We start from the raw sequence: 25,447 nt of genomic DNA, 5'->3' as shown, positions 1-25,447 counted from the left end.
TTTTATGATCGTAAGCCAGTTTAATGATCTCCGTAATGAACAGGTCTTCGAAAGATGCGAGGACAGAACAACCAGGGGCCATAACATGAGTTGAAGTAAGACACATAAGAGATGTTAACAAGTATTGTTATAGTTCATGAACAGTGGATGACGGGAATAACTGAGCCATGGAATCGAGAGTGTGGACAACATGCAGAAGTTTGACACGTTGTATGGTGGCGGGGAAAAGTTCAACTAGATCTTGTGGTCCAGCGACTGTAAAACTCCTTTGCTGTGCTGGGCAAAATTCTCTCTGACTTACCCCTTCCCAGGCATCACTTATGGCCCCTTTCCCCGCAGTCCACTTCCTCGATCGGTTTATATATATATATATATATATATATATATATATATATATATATATATATATATATATATATATATGTGTGTGTGTGTGTGTGTGTGTGTGTGTGTGTGTGTGTGTGTGTGTGTGTGTGTATTATTTATTATACTTTGTTGCTGTCTCCCGCGTTAGCGCAAGGAAATAGACGAAAGAATGGCCCAACCCACCCACATACACATGTATGTATATATATATATATATATATATATATATATATATATATATATATATATATATATATATATATATATATATTGATTTATTCTTGCGTGTGCCTGATTGCATGCGTTATCCGGATGGTCATAAACATATCTTTCGTCGTTGCTTTATCAAGGGCTGTTCTAAAATATTTCTTTGACTTTCGTCAGTATATTTTTGATTCACACGAGAACACAACTGAATGTTATTTCTAGATTTGTATTTCAGGGTGTTTTTAGGGTTATACTGCTTTTTTTTGCTATTAATTTCTTCATTCATTCTCTGTCAATTTTTTTCTTTTTTCTTTAGTTCGTCTCTTTGCATTCACTAATCCTTCTTCCATTTCTAGCAGTATTTTCAGTCTTAATGCACGATTCTACATTCCTTCCAACACATTCGTGCTCCTCCTAATTTTCTGCACACTCTCCCATCCGTCATTGCCATACTGTCTTCTCCTTCCCTCCCTCTCGCAGTACTCTCCTCATTCCCTCTCCTGCAACACTTCTACCCTCCTTTTTTTGTTTTGGTTCGCAGCACTTTTCTTCCTCACGCTTGCAACATTTTCCTCTTTCTTCCTCACTCTTGCAACATGTTCCTCGTGCTCTCCTCAACTCTCCCGTCTCATAACAACAAGCAGAAGTGTGTGTGTACCAACAAACACCACAGTCGGAACGCCCTCTCTCTCCCTCCGCAGTCTTAGTATCCAACACCACCATCACCACAACCACCACACCGTCACCACCATCACCACAACCACCACACCGTCACCACCATCACCACAACCACCACACCGTCACCACCATCATCACCATCCCTCGCCACCAGTAGCCACACCATCAACACCTCTCATGATCACCACATTGCCCTTCTCCCACACCATTTTGAAACACTAGGTGGAGCTGAAAGATTATATATCTATCTATCTATCTATCTATCTATATATATATATATATATATATATATATATATATATATATATATATATATATATATATATATATATATATATATATACTTATGAGAATATGTATTTCCTACATCCACTGTGAACATTCTTGATATTTGATGCATTATATTGACCGTATTAGTACTTCAGTAAATTCCCTAGGAGACTGTTATGTGAATTATTTCTTGATATTGTCATCTGCACTTGATTAAACAAATTATTATTGTTATTATCATTGTTATTATCATTATTATTATCATTATTATTACTATTATTATTATTATCATTATTACACAGAGTAAAGTGACTTGTTTACAACTTTCAACTTCCTAAACCAGTTTGACGCTGTCGACAGCGAGCATTTCTTCGAAACATACAAAGACAGAGCAGTCACTCACCATTATATGTTAAGAAACTACACAAGTAACCGTTACGAAAGATGTAAAGAAGTTTTTTGTTATCTATTGATGAGAAGTTGTGGATGAATCGCAGGACCCAGGTTGTGAAATTGTGATTGCTGACGTTACACAAGGGTTTTGATAAGGTGCATGGTAGAGAAAGAGGCGGGGCTCCATGGGTGCAGAACTCCCTGAACAATACTGATAGGTAACTGCGACACACACACACACACACACACACACACACACACACACACACACACACTCACACACACATTTGGAGTCCAGTCTCACCATAGAACTTCCCACTCCGGAGGAATCCCTCATTTCCCTGCAACTATTTGCAGCGCAGCCTTGAAGGTGCAGGTTCCCTCATGAGGAAGGGGGTTCTTTAGTTAGATAATTAAAGAGAAAGATGCACATTTATGTAATGATGTGGCTTCATGTAGTTGGCTCTTCTGGGTGAACACGTTGGTGATGTTGTGTTAGGAGACACCATCCCCTCCCAACTGTGCACAACATTATCATCTAGATGTTGTTACGAGCCGTCTGGCAACACGCTAATGGCCGTACAGCAGTTATAATGTCTATTGGCAACACCTTAATGACTCTTCAGCAGTTTTTATGTCTTAATTGAGCCTGCAATTTGTTGTTTAACGTCTTGAGCAGGTGCGAGCCTCGGCTAGGACGGTCTGGCCTATGACCTGACCCCAGAGGGTTAGGTCAACGATCAGACTATCATGTATACATAGTTGTCATACCATCGTGCTCGGGGTTCTTACCTCCTTGCTCAAGGCTCGTACCGTCATGCTCAAGGCTCATGCCGCCGTGCTCAAGGTTCGCACCGTCGTGCTCAAGGCTGTAACGCCGTGCTGGAGGGTCATACCGTCGTGTTGGAGGGTCGCACCGTCGTACTCGAGGCTCGTACCGCCGTGCTGGAGGGTCGTTCCGCCGTGCTCAAGACACACATCATGACGTTCACTTTTTCCAGACATTGTGGATTCTAACGTTGCCAGACAGCCTCATGAATACCCGGCGTCATAAACCGTGCTAGGATCATTAACTGCCCATCCCTGCATACAACGCTCACCCAGACGTCCCCCCTATGGAAGCCCCTGGGGTGGTGGCGCTCCACCAGCCAGGTGGTGAGCCAGCGTCCAGTTGACACGACACGCCAAGAGCCAGCAGAGGGAGAAGGATCGAACACCAACACAAAAAACAACCAAAAAACAAAAAAATAGTAGACCCGGGAGGCGATGTTACACAATACGGCATCTGACCCACTCCTGTCCAGACTGTTGGGATGATCATGATGATATACAACTTCCTCTCTCTCTCTCTCTCCGCTCCATCCATCTAATTCCCTCCAAACATTCAAAAAACCCCCACAGGATTCGGTTTACAAGATGATTTAGCCTCAGAACGGGAGGGACAGACGGCAATAAATTAAAATCTAGTCATTACATCCTCCTCTTCTGTCTTGAAGACGACATGTTTGCATTATATTACATGCTCTAAACATTACCAACATCTTAGGCAAGGGTTATATAAAGAGGAGTTAGGTATTACGTATATTCACATTACAAAATGTCAACATTTCAGTTGCTGGCCTTCAATTGATGTTGTTTCAAGGTAGAGTGAAACTACGCGAGGCTGGCGAGTGTGGTTCTTTAATCTAACCACGAATTCGGTCATTGTTCTGGTTGATTAGAATCACATCACCCGAAGGCGTGGCTAGTGGGTTGTTGGCGGGGTAGGAAATGGGCTAGTTGAGGGATGGGGGTGGTAGATGGATAGCGTTAGGGATAGGGTGGTGGAGGGGGTTCTCCGGGGATCAGTTGTCTGGGATTATTTACTCGTGTGGTTCGTGTGTATGGGGGCTTCTTATCCAGACTTCATAAGGGAGTTCACTTTCTGGGGGTCACTTCTTCATTGGGGTTATTTGTCCACTGGGTCACACACACACACACACACACACACACACACACACACACACACACACACACACATATGTATATATATATATATATATATATATATATATATATATATATATATATATATATATATATATATATATATATATATATATTATATATACCCGGGACCCCGGCGGCCACAGTCATACCGGACGAGGATACATACGTTCCTCTGCCTCTCCCATAGCGCATGAGGTTGTTGGTCTGCCCTTTAAATGTCGCCAGGGGGCGGGTCGAGTATGTGCAAGAAGGCTGTTGGTCTGCACTGATCCCTTAGACTGTGGCCTGGCCGCACCGGGAATCGAAACGAATCGCAAAGAAAATGAGGTGCGGGGTGGGAGGTTATCAACAGAGCACAGGAAGATTTTACGCCTGTGAAATTTTAAAGAATATAGGAAATTGTTGTGTGGTTTGTCGGCAGCTCTTATCGCAGGAAGTCTTTTGAGATAAATGAAGGAAGTAGGTTGATGAATGTGGTTTGTTGTTAGTGTGAATGACTATAAGTCATGATGGCGCTAACGATATAGGACAGTGAAGCAGCGTCTTGTTCACCTCACTCAGGGACGGAGAATAATGATAGAGCCGGCGACAGCAACGGTGTCTCAGGGTTCTGTCGTCAGCCCAGCAGTGGGTGAGTGTGGTGGTATACACGGTACACTTTGGTTCGTCTGGAGGTTGACACATCAAGGACGATCCTTGAGTACGGAGGTACCATCTTTGTGTACGGAGGTACCACCCTTGCTTACGAAGGGACCATCCTTGAGTACGACGGTACGTACCATCCTTGAGTGCGACGGTACCATCCTTGAGTACGACGGTACCATCCTTGAGTACGACGGTACCATCCTTGAATGCGACGATACCATCCTTGAATGCGACGATACCATCCTTGAGTACGACGGTACCATCCTTAAGCAGGACGGTACGGTTCTCGAGTCCGACTTTATAGGATCTTTGAGCACGGCACTGGAACCCTTGGTTTATAACGTCCTGGCCTTTGAACTGATCCTTAAGGACAATACGAAACGACAAGGCCGTCATTCCCCAAGGGTCGTACCAGCGTCCAGAAGGGTCGTACCGTCGTGCTCAAGGGATCAAAACTTGCGAAGCCTGTCAGATGTTCACGAGATTCTTAAAAGAATATATTGTAGATTTTTTTTTTCTGGTGAAGCCAAGATAACGAAGGATATGTGTGTGTGTGTGTGTGTGTGTGTGTGTGTGTGTGTGTGTGTGGAGTTTTCCCTGGTGTGAGTTTCCCACCATAGCTCGACTCACACACACACACACACACACACACACACACACACACACACAGAGGGGCTCCCAGAGCAACACTTCCCGGCGCAAGAGGCCGAGTGCATTGTTCCACTTCAAGTTATGCCAGGCGGACTGCGCTCCCCCACACCGCTAACGACCCAATTTGGTGAAGCCCCGGGGTTCAACCCGAGTTTGCCAGGGGAAGTATGACCGTGGCTGGCTGGCTGGCCGGCCACTGGTTCCATCCAAGGTTAAGTATTCCCTCAGCCAGAGAGACAAAGGCGATTTCAAAAGCAGAAACCTATTCCCGTTTTCTTTAAGCCTGTTGAAAACTTTACGTTTTCCTGGATATGGTGTCCTGGCCTTTGACCAAGTAATCACAAGAAAGGATGCAGTCGTACTCAAAGGTCATACTTACGTGCTCGTACCGTTCGGCTCAAAGGTCGCATTGTCGTAATCAAAGTCCTGTGCCTTTGTGATGGACTGGTAGACTGTATTTCAGGACAGGCAGACTGTATTCCAGGACTGGTAGACTGTATTTCAGGACTGGCACACTGTATTCCAGGACTGGTAGACTGTATTTCAGGACTGGTTGACCGTATTTCATGGTAGATTGGAGGAGTACTTCTAACATTAAGCTTACATATGTAGCATATAATCCACGATCAACGTATATAAACATACGTAATATATCGGACATATATGACACGTCACTGATAACGTGTCTTCAAAACTTTGTGAAACATGATCTCTGTGCAAAGGCTCACGTCCTACACTGAGACATTGTCTGAACACATAATGTCTGTGATTCTCAGTATTACACACACACACACACCACACACACACACACACACACACACACACACACACACACACACGTGTCATCATCGTCCACAATAATCAGAAGACTGTACCGACCTTCATATCTGTTTTAAGAGTCTGGTCAGCGCCCCATTTTTTTTTTTTTTTTGTATGCAGTATGTTTACTATATTTAGTTTCTTCGTAATTTCTCAGTCTGTGGCTGAGGTTGTATTAGTAAATTGTATTGTTATTATTGTTATTATTATCATTTTTATTTCTATATTATTTCTATTATTATTATTATTATTATTATTATTATTATTATTATTATCATTATTATTATTATTATCATCATTATTACATTTTTCCTTCGTTGACTCCCCTTAAGAATATACCTTCTGTCTGCTACATGTAGCCAAGATGTGGACAGCTACCCAACACCTGGACTGAAGTGACACTTGAAGTCTCCCCAGAGATATCGGTGGATCACGATTGTTACGTGAGTCATTTCTCATTATAGCCCATCCAGCCAGCGGAGTACAGTGTCTGTGTGTTGCTGGATTTCATGGCTATCACCAGCTAAGGGGCATTGAGTCAGTGAAAATCTGTTAAGTACAGAAGTTCATTGTGCTAGGGTGATGCACATTTACCTGTGTGTAATGGTGTCAACACGACAACCGGTTGGTTAGTTAGTTGGCTATATGTTCCTCGGGCCTATCAGCTTGCCAGGGTCATTAAGACCGTCAACTTCAAGGTATACGTAAGTAAAAATCTTGAACACCGCCGTCTTCAGGTGTTCGCACTACCGTACGCCAGACAGTCGCATGAAGGCAGACATAAGTATCCTGAGCCTTCGTACACCTGACGGGAGTTGTCGAACCTCTCGTGCAGATTGTACGTTACATGGACACTGGTGGTCGCTGGAGGTAATCAAATGATATCGTGCGGATTATGCGATACAGTGACATTGGTGTTCACTTATGAACTCTGACAATTGATACGTTATCGGGGACGTAAAGACGCCGAACATATAGAGATTAAGACGGTTATCCGCCTTATCTGACTCCCTGATAAGCCAATCCTGGGAACTGAATATAGGAAGATAATGAGATAGGGACGTGTAACGTTGTGGGGATGGGACGCTTAGTGGGACGCAGGGGATGGAGAACTAAAGGAGGAACATGGGATCATACAAGGCCCTGCGTTATGTCGTCCGTAATGATTGAAAATCTTTTCCTCTTCTCATTGGCTTTCAACCCGAGCTATTACTACCATCCTTCCCCCACACAACAAACTCCAGTTCTCAATCCACGTATCTTCGATTTCAATCCAGATCTTTTTCCTTGAAAGATCTGTACGTCCTCCGTCTCTCGCCACGCTAAACTAGTGAATCATTAATCTCTCGTACCATCATCTCTATCATCATCTTACTGTCACCATCAGCATCGTCCTTTATGAGCGTCTTGTCTTGAGTCGCGTCACCAACTATTATCAGATAACCTCCGCACATTCCCCGTTGGATACTCGTTCATCCCATTATCATCGCTACCACGCTACTGTTCCATCCACTGTCTCCATCACACAGCTCCTCCAACCATATTCTCCACAACACATCTCTCTCTCTTCTTCCACCCCCCTCAACCACAACTTCTGCATCTATCGTCTTCATTACACAGTTTCTTCGGTCACATCTTCGGCCCTCACCACACCCCTTCCTGCGCCATATACAGCCCTCACCGCACACGTTCTTCCACTCCCATCTCAGTCCTCACCACACCCGCTCCTTCACTCACATCTCTACCCCCTACCACACCCTCTCCTCCTCCATCTCCTCACCCCATCCCCGCGGTGTCCGTGGGCCAGTAGTGGTTGAGGGTCAGTCCCCCGGCAGCAGTAAGGGGCACCAAGCGGTACCAGCAGCATCCGCCGGGGCAGCACGTGAGGAGCATCACTCCTGGAGGTGGAGTGTTGGCCAGCCAGCTGTCACCTGCTGCCGGCGGTGGTTACACACTGGGACGGGTACCACCTGTGACTGCCCGGGAACTGCACGCCACCTGCTACGTACGATGGTGAGTGGTGACATGCATGCCACCTGCTGCCTCGTGATTATGATGCTTGTGCTGGTGGTGGTGGTAGAGATTTGATCACCCGACGCCACAGATGGATGGTGTCTAACACCTGCTGGGGGGGAGGAGGAGGAGGGGGGAAAGGGGGCGCAAGACGAGAGGGAGTGGGGGAGGGGAAGATGAAGAGGGAGGGAGGAGGAGGAGGGTGCTGGGTCATGGAGGAGGAGGAAGGGTTGGGGAGGAGGGGGTAAGAAGAAGGAGCGAGCCGCTTTGCTTGAGGTCAGCTGCCGGCTTCCACGCAGGGGGTCGAGCTAGTTAAAACCCGTAAACACACAGTCTGGCCTCATGTTTGTATCGTCATGATTTATCGCCTCTGTTTCTTTCATGATCAGTATCGTCCAACGGCATCATCATGCGAGAGTGTGCATGATACACGTAACTGTCGTCATGTTAAGCTACTTACAGGGAAGTGAACCAACGTGAGGGACGGGTTCTTGGACGTGTGTTGTTTACAGTTTATTGCTGCCACACTCCGGGTTGTTTTTTTGTGTGATGACTGAGTAATGATTACCTTTTGTGCAATTAAAGAAGAAATATCTCGTTCATCATCCTCCGAGGATAGTCTGTTGACCACATAAACACATGCTTCCTCTACGCTGCACACATTACCCACCCATATACCCAATCAAGCTATGGTCAAAGTGTTTTCCCCCACCTTTTTATCTTATTTATACATATATGTTTTCTTTGCTTAACCTTTAAATAGGGGTTGGGTGAATTACCCTCGTTAGCAGAGAGCAGGTAACATTCCTACACCACACAGTTATAAGGTAATGATAACCATGACGTCAGCTGGGTTTCAGACGGGCGTTGCCTCGTTCACATCCAGTCAACGCGGGGCCTCCATCTCCCGCCTTGGTCACTACCCAACGTCCTTTCCCAGATCACTTCTCTCGCGCTGGGAACAGCCATTGCGAAGCTCATGGTAGGCACCGAAGGTGATTAAGGGTATCTAAAGGGTCTGATGATGAAGTATAAAAGGTTTGTGTTGGTTGGGAGAACTAAGGTATTGAAACGTAAACAAAACGCCTTTCGTTCAGATCCTGAGACTGACTCAGCCAGTGAATGTTGCGCGAAGCAAATGGAGCTAATATGACCATACAGGTTACCTCACGCCCGCACCTTTGAGACGAGTGGGCGTGAGTGTGGGCGTGGAGGTTAACGTGGGCGTGGGTCTGGGCGTGGGAATGTGTATTGCTCTGGCCATGGGTGAGGGTTTGTGTGTGAATGTTGCCTTTAGTGTGAGAGGTATGGGTGTAGAAGTAGGTGTAAAGTGGCTTGGGAATGGGGGATGGCTGTGTCTGGGCTGAGAATGAGTGTGGGGGAGGGTAGAAATGTGGGTGTGGGAGTAACTGTGGGTTTTAAAAGCTATGGGTGTCGAGAGTACCTGAGGTTGTGGGCGTGTACAAAGGAGCTGTGGAATACTCATACACTGAATAAGTGATTAGTAAGGTGAGAGAGAGAGAGAGAGAGAGAGAGAGAGAGAGAGAGAGAGAGAGAGAGAGAGAGAGAGAGAGAGAGAGAGAGAGAGAGAGAGACTTAGATGCTATGGAGTCAGCCCTTCCCTGATGTACGACATAAACAGAATGAGGAGATGTCGTGTCTGTGTTAACTGAGTTATTTAATGTGGGCGTGAGGGGTAGGTACTCCGTCCTCTGACCTGTACCTCTTATAAGGTCTTCCTGCTCTTCTCTCTCTCTCTCTCTCTCTCTCTCTCTCTCTCTCTCTCTCTCTCTCTCTCTCTCTCTCTCTCTCTCTCTCTCTCTCTCTCTCTCTCTCTCTCTCTGTACATGGCGTCTTTCTCTCTGCGACTTTCTTTCTTTCTTCTGTCAGTCTGTCTTTCTGCTTGTCTGTCTGTCTTTGTTTACTTTCGTATATCACTCCTTCTCTCCCTGTCCATCTGTCTCCTTACATGTATTAATTTCTCTTTCTTTTTCAGAAACAGATACCTGTCAGAGGGATTCGATCATGTGTTCCCATCATGAACAAGTAAGAATTAATGTATACAGTAGTTAGATATCTGTATATATCATGGCCTCTGGTTGATATATCCCAACATATTTTGAAGAACTGGTCACTGTATACATCATTAAGCTGATATGAAAACTTAAATGATGTTATTAGGTCACCTCTTACTCTTCTCTTTTCCATGGTGGGGAAACTTAAGACCTCTAGCCTTTCCCTTTGACTCAGCTTTCTTAATTCTCGTGCCATGTTGGTTGCCATCCTGTGGACCTTCCATGTTAGTTCTTTGCTGTTCTTCAGTCGTGGTGATCAAACCTGAGAAGCATAATCCTGTTGAGGCCTAATGTAGGATATGAACAGCTTGGTTAACATTTCCACATCAAATTGATTGAATGCTGTTTCAGTTTGTCCCCTCCACTAATCATACATGTGTGTGGATATACTACATGTATGAATGCACGTATGATTTAAAGCTTTAGGCTGATGAGTTAAACATCACCACTACCTTATCCTCCACAATCATCACCATCATCATCACCACAATCACCATCTCAACCACCACTAGTCCTCCTTCTTCTCCTCCCTTCCCCCCCAACATCACATATCCTCCTTCCCCCGCCCCTCGTGACCTGTGTTGACCCCAGACACCATACTCGTAGGGTCATAACGCGCTCTCGGGCATGATTCAGGAACCCAGAAAAAGAAAACTATAGACAGGAGATCTTTCTTATGAGCATACATTAATAGTATCTCTTCTGGGTTGTAATTTGATAAGCTATTGTATTTCTAGTTTTATATTTCCTGGGTAATATATATATATATATATATATATATATATATATATATATATATATATATATATATATATATATATATATATATATATATATATATGTATATTGGTATACTGTTAATGTTTTTTCTGTCTCATTGATATGCAAATTTCGTGTTTGCATTCATGAGAAACAGACGTGGGTTCGTTTATGTTGTTTGTTGGGTGTTTGATGTATGGGAGAACCCGGTGATTGTGTCTGATGATGGCAGGGATACGCTGGGAGATGTGTCATCACCACCACGAAGTCATCTTCGTCATTTTCCTCCTCCTCCTCGTCATCATCATCATCATCATCGTCATGATTCTCATCATGATGATCACGATCATTACGGGTAACAGAAGGCCCCCCCCCCTCGACCCACGTCTGTGTTATATAACTTGTGTCTATTCCTGTTTGTGTATTGAGTGGGTGAGGTGAGGATGGGATAATACCAAGGCTTTCTTCCTCCTATCCTCCACTCAGCCATTTTCGAGGACGGCTGTACTCCCATCCTATTTTTCCTGCCGGCTGTTGTTGCTGGGGGGAGTGGAGATGTGGGAGTGGGAGTGGGGGGGGGGAGGGTCTTCTTGCTCCTCTGCCCTTACCTCATCCACCGAGAATAGAAATAGGAATGAACAGGAGTTATAAACAGGAAACCTACACAGAGGCCATCAAACTTTCCATTGTCTGTCTTTCCCATCACCATCATTTTGATCATGATGTTCATCATTATCACCTTCCACCTTCAACATCACGGCGTCATCTTCACTACCATCAACACCATCATGATAGATGTAAGAGAGAAGTGGAATGGTTGAGAACGAAGAGGCCTCTGATTTGACGGCCATAACCACGACCACGCTGGCTCCCACACCACGTCTGCACCGTGCGGCTCCCACACCACGCCCACGACCCCGTCCCACACACACACCCTGTAGAACCCTCTCCACACCCGCCCGTCTTGTTCCGCTGGACGGATATTCGCCTACGTGTTTGTACCTCCGCGTGAAGTACGTCGAACACACCCCTCCGTGGTCTAGAGGTCAAGGCCTGTCTGTGTTCATGGCGCAGTGTCTGTGTGTGTGTGTGTGTGAATCGTGGAGGGACTCAGCACTGCAGGAGAGGAGGGGAACACACACACACACACACACACACACACACACACACACACACACACACACACACACACACAGAGTCCTCACCAATGGTGTCTTATATACACTGAAAGGCCAACCAGTCTCCCCTGGCTTGCAGTACACTGGTATATGATTTGCTTATGACCCCTCCCCCAATTTACCCCACCATGATTTCGTTATAGAAAACGATGATATATTAGTCCTCTTCATCAGCACAACGAAAGGAGGAGTAACAATGTAAACAACGGTGGAAATTAAAACGAGTGTTGCCTCATGTGTTCTTTTTTTTTTTTATGACTGATGTAAACTGGGAATAAGATCATTACTGGCAGCCTATTTGAACAGCTTTGTGCCTCACAGTTTAGTAAAAGATTTACTACTGTGTACATAAGTATACTCAGTAATGCTGCTACCGGCTGTGCTACTGTCTTACTGTTACGACTAATACATTGATAAATACTAGTACTACTTCTGCTACTACTACTACTACTACTATAATGGTCAGTAGTATTATACTAACCTTGTTAGCACCGTTGTTTATAAGGACAGATGTAGAAAAAGAAAACGCCTCCTCAACAAATCATCGATTTTAAATAACTACAAAAAAATTAGTCAGAGAAATCCTTCAGAAAAAAATTGCGTCGTTGTGGTGTCTGTTTCTTTCCTTTCATTGCTAAACTTTCGAACTTCAATTTCTCATTTTTTCCCCCCTTTGCAGTTAAGGCCTGATCCATCGTAAGAGGAAGGTTTTCCACCTCTTGAAAAGCTCAAATTCTTTTCCATCATGTCGTCCCACTCTTCCCTTTTCTTGCCTTTTTTTTTTCAACTCAAACCTGGCATCGATGCAGACTTTTGTCTGTGATTAGAACCTTTCACGTGACGAAGGGAATCTTTAAGTACATACAAAGTTTACAGCCGTAATTGTGTATACACCATTCTTGTCTGAGTGCATACATGGAGCTGTATCTGTAAAAGTAGGTATCTCCCAACACTGATATCTACAAGCAGTAATGTAGATCCTTATCCTGGGCATGAGAGGCTGTTGCAAGCATGTAAAGATGTGGACGGCGTTTCCCCCAAGTAACTAGGGTAGATGCAGAGTGCTTGGCCGGGCAGGGGGAAGAGCGTGTGTAATAACATGCAGGCAAATGGGATTATAGCGTCCGCATGCAAATATGAAAGCAAATTATAGAGAGGAGGGATGCAAATGGGGAACTCCAGTACTAAAATGGTTGGTTAAGTGCCACACCTCTTGCCTTCATTAAGTAGTATTTGTGCTGTTTTGTTTTTCCGGACCCCACCCCACCCCCCCTTTTTTTGTAGCGGTGGGTGCAATTAGGAGTATATTTAAGAGGCAGACGTACCCCTCCGTCTCGAAAGCCTTCGCAGATTTAATAACTCATTCTTCATCTTGTTTTAAGGTTTGAGACTTACTGGCCTCACGATTCTTCCGAAGAAAAAAGAAAAAAAAAAAGGAATACATCTATTTTATTTTGAAATCACTGGTGCTCCAGGCAGAGAGAACACATATCTAAAAAGCCTATATATCAGAGACTCAAATTTGTTTTGCAAAAAGGATAGGAGTTCAGAAATCAATTATTTTCTAATAATTACAATTTTACACGAGGGAACTGAATGCTTGTCTGTTGTGCTCTCTTGTAACATAACTCATGAACGATGTTTCAAATGTATAGCTATTTTTTATGAGAGTTATATGTGCAGGTTTGACGAGTTTGTGTGTGTGCTTTTTTCAAGACGTGTTTTTGAAGATATTAATATAAACATGGTTTTAAGACAACGCCATTCGACGTTAAAGATAATAAGGCACTAGGGAGGTAGTTTGCGCCGATATATATATATATATATATATATATATATATATATATATATATATATATATATATATATATATATATATATATATATATCCAGTGAGATCTCACTTTAGATTTTATATCTGAAAACTTTGACTCAGTGAATTCATAGTTATTCGAACATGTATATAAGGATTCAGATAATGGTTTAATCCAGCTCTGATATATGTAATGAACGTGTTTTTGTCTGCTCTGGGGCGTGATAGAGAGGTGGGTAAGTATTACTGACCCAAATCACAGAACCGTAAATCAGTATTGCACTTTGCGCTTTCACGGGATTTGCATAATCAGCCAGTCTGTATTCACGTGATAAGGTCCAAAGTGCTTTTCTGTTGGTGGATATGGGATGTAAACCCTGAGCCACGAATACAAATGACAAAGAAGTGAGTACTGGACGCTGTACGCCGGTGTAAGACCTGTGTTTTGTTGTCCCGCCCTAGTGCTTCACAACTGCTTCAGAAACATCGAGACGATTTTGTTTCGAGCCTTCTCTCTCTCTCTCTCTCTCTCTCTCTCTCTCTCTCTCTCTCTCTCTCTCTCTCTCTCTCTCTCTCTCTCTCTCTCTCTCTATTAAAGGGGGTCATGTGGTAGTTTTTTCTCTCAAGAGCTGTCCATTACTTTTTTGCGTATCATACGGGATTAGAAGTTACTCACAGACGTCATAGATGATGCGATCTGTCGCAAAAGATGTTGCGAACGTCGTGAAACATGTTTCGAGACAAGAGAGTGGTTCGGGCATGGTCTACCCAGAGAGATGAACTGTGATGTGAAGCTGAGAGGTTTGATCTTAATATATGGATCGTTACGAAGGTTTCATTGCTTTTTAACAACTGTAGAAGAGATTTGAATGTGTAGATTTACCTTTTTGGTGTTCAGTACGGTATTGTGTAGGAAAATCATGCAGGAAAAAATGCATAGATAATGATTAAAGCATGCGCACACACACGCTCACATGCGAATATATATATATATATATATATATATATATATATATATATATATATATATATATATATATATATATATATTGGAAAGGATCACAATTTTGCGCGTGGACTCATCGGAATATATATATATATATATATATATATATATATATATATATATATATATATATATATATATATATATATATATATATATATATATGGATGAATAGGTAAATAGATAGATGAATATTGATAGATAGTTACGTGAATGATTGGATTACCAGTTAGCAGTTAATGGAGAACGAAATACCATGAACGTTATTCAGGATAGACAGTAGAAAGGACATGTACAAGGGTCGGGAATGTTGGCTTCGTGCAGATAACAGCAGTAGAGAAGGTGAGAATAGCCTTGTCTTGTCTCTCATCAGGAGGGCGATAGATAGATAGATAGCTAGATAGATAGATAGACGGCCTGTAGGACATCGGTGCTTGTGATGTCCTCGGGGTCAAAGGTCACCGCTAATGACCCCTGGTATTGATGTTGTAAGATCCTCGCTTCCTCTCCACTGTTGGGTTTAAGCGTCAGAGGGAGGGAAAGGTAAGAGAGTTAACACCAGCGCTTTTGTTGGTCAATTCGCTTTTTATTCTTAATTACATCTTGAATCTTCCGTGTATAGCGGAGCTGAAAGCTTTTGTCCAGACAAGACAATGCTGCTGCCGGGCTGACACAAGTGGAAATTCCCTTTGCATAGCTGTTTTCCGGCTATACGATTCCAATCTTTCTTTTCCTTCCTTACGTTTTTAATTTCCCTTTTACTCTTTCAACATTTAGTTTTTTATTATCATTTCAGAATGTTTACTTTTAAGAAGACGAATGCCTCGTTATGTCAAAATCATTTAATTGGGATTGAATATATCTTAGAATAAGATATATATATATATATATATATATATATATATATATATATATATATATATATATATATATATATATATATATATATATATATATATATATATATATATATATATATATATATATATATGAAATGTTTCGCGTTGGATAGTTCTATTTCATGGTGCTTGATGAGAGGCGTATTGACGAAGCCAACGTTTCCAACATTGCCTGTATTTGTGGTAGTGTCTGTGTAAGCAGCTCTCTCTTGATCTTGGTCCCATCCGTTGATATATTGACGGACCAGACTGACACAGGTGAGACTAATGACAGCTGAGTCACCTGTTCAAACTGCGTGTGGAAATGTCATGAAAGCATTTGGTATGATGATTTTTTTTAGGGATGGTCTTAGCCTTGGCCTCGTTGACTTCGGGACGGTTAATCAACCCTCTGTGGCAATTAGTAAATGAGATGAGTAACTGTAACTGGCTGGACAATGATGTATTGTTTCTTCTTTCTTTTTTTGGTTATTGTTAAAACTTGTTTTCCTTAACAATCTGAAAGTCTTAACATCCAAGGGCGCACTCAGGCACACAGGCAAACACCCCTCGAACACAAGGACGTAGGAAAGGCATTTTAAGGAAAGAAAATGAAGATAATACAATGTTACTCATATCTGGTTTATATATATATATATATATATATATATATATATATATATATATATATATATATATATATATATATATATATATATATATATATATATATATATATAAAGTAAACATCTTTGTCAACAGCTCTTTAATATTCCTTGTCTGCAAGCTTTAGAATGATATATATATATAAAACACCTACCTAGTGTACATGCAAAATAAAGGGTTACGTATTTCTCTTTATGAAGAGAGATGTACATGAGACTTGAGTCTCTCAACATAACACAACTGGTTCTGTAGAGGATGGGCGACTGACCCACGCAGTAGTAATGTAAAGAAATACGTGATGCAGGTTTGGCACAGGTTCCGGAACAGGTGGAGCTTCTGTGTAGAATGAAAAATTAGATATGCTGGCTGGAAGTTATATGAGAAAGGATTTCCTCTGAGAAGGGAGGTCCTTGGAAGATGGAGGATTCCATGAGGAAAGAGATCCTATGAGGAGAGATGAAACACGTGCTGGATGGGAGGGTGGAGGATGTTGGTCATTGTCAGGATTGCCACTTGGTGGCGTTGTCAGCTACGGCGCTGCATCTGGGTGGAGGAGGGTCGGTGACGGACGGTGAACTATCTTCATCACACCATCAGCTGGTGGAATAGTGACGCGTCTTCATCATCACACCATCGACTTCCCGGATGATGGACTATCATCATCACACTGGTGTCATGATGAGGCATCGTTATCTGTCAGTCAACAGGTGACTATAGCGACACAAATACCGTACAATGTTGATGCTGAACTACCAAGATGAAGAAGGAGGAAACCGCAGCGTCAGTAAACATTTATAGCCTCACCCTTCCTTACATGATGCCTGCCCCCCCCCCGTGCCTCCCTCCCTCCGTCCTCCACCCACCACGGGGCAGGGGTAGCGTACTATATGATGGTGCGGCCTTTCATTAGAGGCCTAGCTCACGATGTTACCACCTCGGGTAGGCAGAGCACCCACTGACCCTGATACTCTGTCATTAAGGTGTCTCGCGGGCCAGGGAGACATGGCAACGCTGCCCGCTTGATGGATGATTCACACTGTCATGTTTATTTCGGAGCTTCGTGGTTGTTCAACCCTTCCTGTCGTCTGAATATACACCGGGGTATATTACGACTAAACTGATACTTACGTTGACCGTGGTAAATGATAATGGTAAAGTAATGGCGCATTGTTAGAAAGGTGGATAAGTCCCGTTAATGGATGAAATTCTGAACACTTGGTTGGGTTCGAACTTCGAAGCATAGGGTTCGAAACATACTTTTCTACCCCCTGGGCAAACACCAACCCCACCTCTACTTAATCTCCCAGTCGACCTCATATTACCCCATCATGAGTACTTCCAACACCCTCCCAACATCATTCTCACGTTACATATTATGTTCTCATTAGTTATGCAAATTTTATGCACTTAAGGCAAGCAGAGCCGTCATCGAAGCAGACTCGAAATGTTTTATTCTTGAGGCAACACGGTCGACCCCTAAGGGAATTTCCCTGACACATACCTCACCAAATGGATCGAATTAACTACAGGGAGAGAAACAGAATGATTAACTGTTCATAATATTCCTCCTTGAAGCAGAGACGATAGGCATGTATGATGCTAATGTATGATATCCCATATGTATACGAATACATGTATGAATACATGATATCACGTGTATGTACGTACGTATAACGCGAATGACATGTATGTGGATTTCAACGAATCTTGTATTGTCATGATATTATTTGGAAAGATGGCTTTGAGAGAGAGAGAGAGAGAGAGAGAGAGAGAGAGAGAGAGAGAGAGAGAGAGAGAGAGAGAGAGAGAGAGAGAGAGAGAGAGGCCTCCGGTAAGGTTGACCTTTGCCCCCAGCCGCCCAGTAATCACTCCTGTAATAACCATAATTCTCGAGTAATAAGGACGATCCGAGTCTTACGATTTATGAATCTTGAGAGTTATTGGGTAGTTAATATGTCGTAGGCCTAATAAACTTGTTCGCCCGGCACCATTCTTTCCATCTCTACCACAGGGTCGTCAGCTGGTCTCATTTCTGTGTTATTCTGTATATATATATATATATATATATATATATATATATATATATATATATATATGGGAGTGTCTGGCTTAATGTCTTTTATCCGTTGATAGTCATTGTATCCAACAACATACAACATCCATATACGAATATATTCTTATATGCACACATATACACACATATACGCATACAGTTGAACATAAGTCCATACATGTATTAGTGTCCATGATCTACAATTATCACCCTTATGATCCTATTCCTTAAGGTATAGTTCAGGTATACTGCTTTTGGGATGTAGTACCACTTGTGGCCGCTAGGGTTGCCCTGTATTGTTTACATTCTTCCTCCTTTGCAGGCCAGTACATGGAATCATCTTGAAAGTGCTCAGATCCCGCACTCTTATTATGTTTGTGTCGCATTCGTATGTCCGAGTTGCACTCTCATGTTCCAGTCATGAGGTGGGTGATTATACAGGACACTCGTTATCTAGTGTGAGTGATAATATTCACACTCTCGTTAAAAGAGTCTCTTGTATCACAAATGTTTATATGTTGGTCTGTAACCATGAAGTGTGTACGTCAGTACGGTCACTATCCTCCACTGGGTGATATATCAGAGTTTAACACCCTTCTAGGACAAGTGGCTGCTTGATATATACATAAGAAGGGTTAGTTATCACGTGGGTGAGGGTTATGTAAATACATCCTGGCCTGGGTAATTTTCTGTCTTTTTTTCTAATGATATTTCGAAAGGTCCGGGAATACAACTTCTTTTATGCGTAGTGGTGTGTATCATGGAGCGAGGTAGACTTAAGGGAGCGTTCACAGTACTGAATGGTTACCTTTATTTCATTATTAACAGGAAGGACATACTATAAAAGCAATGCTATCAGGTATATATCAGATACAAACAGACAGACAGACACACACATAATCAGACTCACCCTCCGCCACTTGAATGAGAAGAACAACCCTCTTGTCCACCTGGTAGCGAACTCATTAGTTCCCCGGATCACGACTTAAGTACGACCCTGTAGGTAAGGTGGGACAACTGTGGGGTGTGATGGCCTGGCTTTTGAACCTGATTCTGTAAGGGTCAGGTCAAAGGCCAAGTTATCATGTCCAGTGGCTGTATCGTTGTGCTCAGTGGTCGCATAATCTTGTTCAAGGATCTCGCTGTCGTGCTCAAGGGTCGTACCGTCGTGCTCAAGGGTCGTACCGTCATACTCAAGGATCGTACCGTCGTGCTCACGGGCCGTACCGTCGTACCCAAGTCAAATAAAACAAAAGCACCGACTATACACGATCTCTCTTCACCAACAACATCACTCTCGTTCAAGCTTGCATGAGGGGGACCATGGCCATGATGGCAGCGGCAAAGTCCCCCAAGGGACTGGAGAGAGAGAGAGAGAGAGAGAGAGAGAGAGAGAGAGAGAGAGAGAGAGAGAGAGAGAGAGAGAGAGAGAGAGAGAGAGAGAGAGAGAGCGCATACCCCGTCCCCTCCTACACAGTTTGAACCAACAAGACATAATCTCTGTACAGGGCGTCTTACAGAGCTGGCGTGTTGCTTTAAGTCTGATCTACCGGCACCAGGAACAGAGGGGCCGCTTGAGGGCGGGGAGGACGCTCGAGTGGTGGTAAGTGGAAGGTAGGATGAGTGCGCGTGTGTGTGTTTGTGTGTGTGTGTGTGTGTGTGTGTGTGTGTGTGTGTGTGTGTGTCTGTGTGTGTGTCTGTGTTAGGGAGGAAGTAACCTTGTTGTTCGTCTTGCTGGACGAGGTAGGGGAAAGAGAAGGAGGCTCCACTGGTGACACAGGAAGGAGTGTTTTGAAAAGGTGTGTGCTTAAGAGAGGGGAGAGAGAGAGAGAGAGAGAGAGAGAGAGAGAGAGAGAGAGAGAGAGAGAGAGAGAGAGAGAGAGACTCATTGCGTGTTACAATAAGAGCTTTCTCGCATATGACTAAAGCCTCGGACTCAGGTGAGTAAGATGCATGACTCACCGCCACGTATCTCCTCCACAAACAAGACGATAGTGAGACAGACTCGCAGTCAAAACACGTCTGTGAAAGTACACCAAGACTCCCTTACGTCTAGTGTCTTACCACGACTCTCCAGCTACCTCACTTAATCTGATGATTCACCCGATTTCTCAAGAGTCGTACCACCGTGCTCTGAGGGGTCGTTCTGCCCCGCTCGAGGGGTCAGATATGCACTCAGTGATCTGCGCCAAGCCCTTTCGTCACCCCGGTGGAAAACAATTTACCGAGAGCTAATTAATAAAGTTCCAGAGACTATGCAATTTTCCTCCTGACAGTTACTTCTTATGCGGGTGTCTGAGTCTCCCAAAGATTTTCTCGGAAGAGTAATAGGAACTTGTCATCTGGAAATTTCATTAACATACGTGAGAGAGAGAGAGAGAGAGAGAGAGAGAGAGAGAGAGAGAGAGAGAGAGAGAGAGAGAGAGAGACTGTAGGTCCTGTGCTAACGTATCTCTAACCAAACGTTGAGCGAGACAAAGATCCCACGAGACCAAAGTTGTATTATATTGCCAGAGATGCCAGTGAAATGGGACTTGGTTTACCTTGTAACATTTTCTGTTATTGGACGAGGCAAGTTATGCATCTGTAACATCTTCATTGTATTTCTCCTGTAGTGCGGACTACACATATACATGTACTGCATGTGACTAATTAGAACTGCATAGACAGGATCTCTGTAATGGACGTAAACAGTTCACACCAGAGAGATAACCATTTCCTCGAGAAGGGGGCCATGCAAGAACGAACATCTGCTTTGAGTCACGTTGCAACTGCGGAGATGCTGCATCAGTTCCTCCCTCACCTGACGAGGTTTTCATTAACCTTTATTGGCAAACTCTGATTGAGCCTCTCGCTTGAGGGTTCTGAGTAACTCTTAGGAACTTGCGAGGTACCCACTTGAGTTTGAGTGACACCAGGGAACTTGCAAGAAAGGAACATTAATTCGTGTTTTGAAACTGGTTGGGTTCATGAGTTCGAGCGGTGTCGAGGTTCATGAACCCGTGCAGTATAGCGGTTCACGAGTCCTTTAAGGATCAGGTGAAAGGCCAGATTGTTATTCCTAAGGGTCGTACCATCGTGATCAAGGGCTGTGCCGTCGCGATCTAGGACTGTACCGTCGTGATCAAGGGCCATACCATCGTTCTCAATAAGCCGAGGCGCATTGCGAAGCTAGAAGCAGCGAATTTATGTATACGAGACCTGGACGATTGCATACTGGGATTCGATCCGATGGCCTTCACCCAAATCTTCTACAAAGTCCGGCTTGGATTGGCTGGACCACAACAGGGGTCTATCTGTTGTGCCAAGATAGGGCGAGAGTCAAACTGTGCTATAAGAGTGTGTGGGAACCATATCCTGTCTTGATAGTAACAGAGGTAGATAGATAGATAGATAGATAGATAGAGAGAGAGAGAGAGAGAGAGAGAGAGAGAGAGAGAGAGAGAGAGAGAGAGAGAGAGAGAGAGAGAGAGAGAGAGAGAGAACTGATACAACCTTTGTTGTGTGTGAAGGTGATTACCCCTAAAGTACGGGATTTCACCGCCTGGTGGTGTAATTAATACGGAGATAATCGACCGTGGGAAGGGAGGGAGATTGGTTGGTTGGTTGTCTTAGTGGTTGTTTAGAATGGTGGTTGGTGGTGATGATGGATGGACGGGACGGTAGCTGGTCGTTGGATGAACAGGGGGATGGCTGGGTAAGTACATAGATGGAGAGGCGTGTTGTTGTCAGGGATAAGGTGTTGGCAGGAAGTAGCAGCAGCAAGGTGTTGAGAGGGGTGGTTGCGGTGGTGGCAGGTGGGAGGTGCGCGTCGTCAGGATCCCCTGAAGGAGGCAGGTCAAATGTCTGCAGGATTCCCGCCCACGTCTCATGTGGCTGAGGAGATTGACGCATGATATCTTAGGGCTGGGTCCTCTGTATCCTAGGGTTAGGTCCTATGTCCTGCCCCGTGTATGGGGCGGGAGAAATGTGTTATATCATGCCAAGTATATCCTACCGAATATATCCTACCTGGCATAACTTCCTACATACTTCTGACGGAGTGGAGGCGGACAGTAGGGCACACGGGTCACGGCTGGGGGTGTAGGAGTTATCAAAGGATGTGAATGATTGTGAAAAGCTATATGACTGGTAGGATGCCTGGTATATCCTGCGTATATGGTCGGTAGGATGGGGCCAATAGAGGTCCCTGGTGGGTGGTCGATGAAGAGATCCTTCCTGACAGGCAGGATGTGAAGATAATCATCAGGGGCGACGTAGGATCAGCTGGGACTCCAGGACCCGTGGATGTAAGGGGACATGAAGACCCGACCCGACTTAGTATGGGGTACCGGAAGCTGGGGTAGCAATCAAGATTGGACCCAGTCTTCAACACGCCTAACAAGTGTTTATAGGGTCGTCGGGACGGCTAACAGCTGTGGGATAGTACTGAACGGCATCTGTAATAGATGGTACAGGTGTGGGATGTTAGTGGACGGTTTTATTGATGTGGGACAAGTGTGGGACGGGTGTTAGGACGAGGTAGTTGAGAGAATGTGGTATGGTAGTTAGGTGATGGATTGAGGACGAGGGCTGTCATAGATCGGTGGTTAGGTAATGCTTAAGGAACAAGGATAATCACTGGAAAGGTGATTAGGTGAAGGATGGTGATTAGGAAGAGACTAGCAGCTGTAGACTGTGAGATGTTAGCTTACCATTCTGGCCCTCGAAGAAGAGGCATGTTGACGGAAATAAGGCTTCATGTAAACACTGGGATTAAATGATCTTATATTTCTGACGTTACCCTTGAGTACGACGTTACGACCCGTGAACACAACGGTGCTATCCTCAAGCACGATTCCTTGACTATGATGGTCTGGCTTTTTAATTCAACCCTTAAGGGTCAAGTTAAAAACCAGTCCATCAAAACCCACGATCGTACTCTCGTGCTCCAGCGGTCTACCGTCGTACACGAGGGGGGTGAGGAACGTGTCTGGTATCGCGTGACGTCTTGATTAAGGTTGATATGACCGATAACAAAAGATGGGTCACTGAAGACTCACTCCTGCGCCATCTTTGCAATATCTACTTACATGTATATTAGTTCTCGTATTGCTGTTGTGTATTACTGTGTATACAGCAGAAAGATGAAGTAGTTAACTGTGTAGAGAAAAAATATAGCGGTGTGAAGACAGGAGAAGAGAGACTAAAGCACAGAGATAAAAGCAAGGAACAGATGACGAATGGACCTGCCAAGATAGCCGGGGAGGCGACAAGGAAATAACAACGATTAGCGCATTAGTAAAACACATTAACAAGGATTCATGATACAGACTGAGGAGGGAAACGACCAGGAAGGTGCGGTACAAGCATACGGGCAAGCTGAAGAGCAAAGGAGCACACGGGGTTGAGAAGCATCAGGAAGGAGACAGCAAGCACGCGAGGTCAGGAAGCAGCAGGGAGAAGGAGGTCGCGAGCAGATAGGTCAAGCTGACACCACAGTTACTGGCCGGACAGGAAGACGTGGGGGACGAGAGGAAGGAACCCCAAGCAAGCACAGCAGGCAGGCAGGAAGGCAGGTAGACCTGCGAGGTAACAAGCAGCTGCTGTGCCATAATCACAGGTGTGCTTGCTGATGTTCTTGTGTGTGTGTGTGTGTGTGTGTGTGTGTGTGTGTGTGTGTGTGTGTGTTTTCAGGGGAGATCCATGACTTGCTATGCAACACTTAACGGTGAGTGACTACGCGTCCTCAGGTGTTGCTTGTTTGCATGGTCATCTTTACTCCTAACACACACACACACACACACACACACACACACACACACACACACACACACACACACACACACACGCACACACACGCACACACACACACACACACACGCGCGCGCGCGCGGGTCACGGTGGGTTTTGAAAAATGAAAAAGATTGTTGCGATACGGTCTGGCGATGGGGAAATCTTGGAGACAAGGAAATAATCGTATGTGAGGTAATGAAAGAAACTGCAGACATCATTTTCAGATAAGGTAAAGAAAAAGCCTTTAAAGGTGGATGGCAGTCCAGTTGGATGGAGGTTAGATAAGATCATTATAGTGATGGATGTCATTTAAGTGTTGAAAGATTTAAGATAAATTCCGTAGGACAAGACAGGATATTCTCACGGGTAATAAAAGGGTGTGCGACGGAGCTTGTCAGGCATTTTGAAAATCACATCCAGAGAATCGATAGCACAGGAGAAGTAATCGTAAGGGACCGAGAGCGTACAGATGTTCCAGTGTACAAGATTGTACTGGAGGGAGAAGATGAGTGTGTCTCATGGTCTTACGTAAGACAGAAAAGGAAATGAATTAGAAATATACCAGAACATCTTGATTCAGATGAATTTTTGAACGATGTGCAATTTAGATTTAGAAAGATGGAAGAGCAAATGTAATTTAGCTTGAGATATATCTAACGAAAATCACGAAAAAAATACAAAGGAAAGAGGATGATTTGGATTGTATCTAGTTTGGGATTTGTGAAAGCATTTGATAATATTATTCGTAACATTGAGCGAGAAGGGAAATGCCACTGGGAAAGTGGAAATATGGATAAGGAGATATTCAGGTGGAGGAGTGACGAGAACGATGATTAGCGGACGGTGTTCATCATGGGAGGAAGTCGGCCGCTGGTGGAGTGCCATAAGGGACGGTCGCTGGGGCCCATGATATTCTTGGCTCACATTTATGACCGGCCAGGGATGAGAAGATCACACGTATGGTGTGTCTGTAGATGACCCACAGTTGATGGTACGTTCTGGTGATGCAGGTGACTGTGAGGCATCGCAGGCAAGGTTCTTAGATGTTCTAGCAGGCCGGCAGGAGGTGGACGGTAGGGGACGAAGGGCAAAAAGCTGGGCTGGACGTAGGTGGAAATCAACAAAGAAATGAGTGAGTGAGGATGTAAGGAAATTTATTCTTCAAGTGATAGGAATTTTTTGCAGTTGAAACTCAGTGAGTGGGGGCTGTAGT

At 44.1% G+C, this 25,447-nt stretch overlaps 1 long non-coding RNA gene across 1 annotated transcript in view; it reads left to right on the top strand.

Moving 5' to 3' along the window:
* The window catches only part of LOC139763900 (uncharacterized), a 167,404-nt gene that overhangs the window by 112,189 nt on the left and 29,768 nt on the right, over positions 1–25,447 (top strand). Inside the window, exon 7 of the long non-coding RNA XR_011716287.1 lies at positions 10,028–10,077. This is a non-coding gene — a long non-coding RNA (uncharacterized lncRNA). The remainder of the gene's footprint in view (positions 1–10,027; positions 10,078–25,447) is intronic.

Source organism: Panulirus ornatus, chromosome 48, assembly GCF_036320965.1.
Source record: "Panulirus ornatus isolate Po-2019 chromosome 48, ASM3632096v1, whole genome shotgun sequence".
Taxonomy (NCBI): domain Eukaryota; kingdom Metazoa; phylum Arthropoda; class Malacostraca; order Decapoda; family Palinuridae; genus Panulirus; species Panulirus ornatus.
Note: the sequence above shows the minus strand (reverse complement) of the source record. Positions and strands in the feature narration are given on the sequence as shown.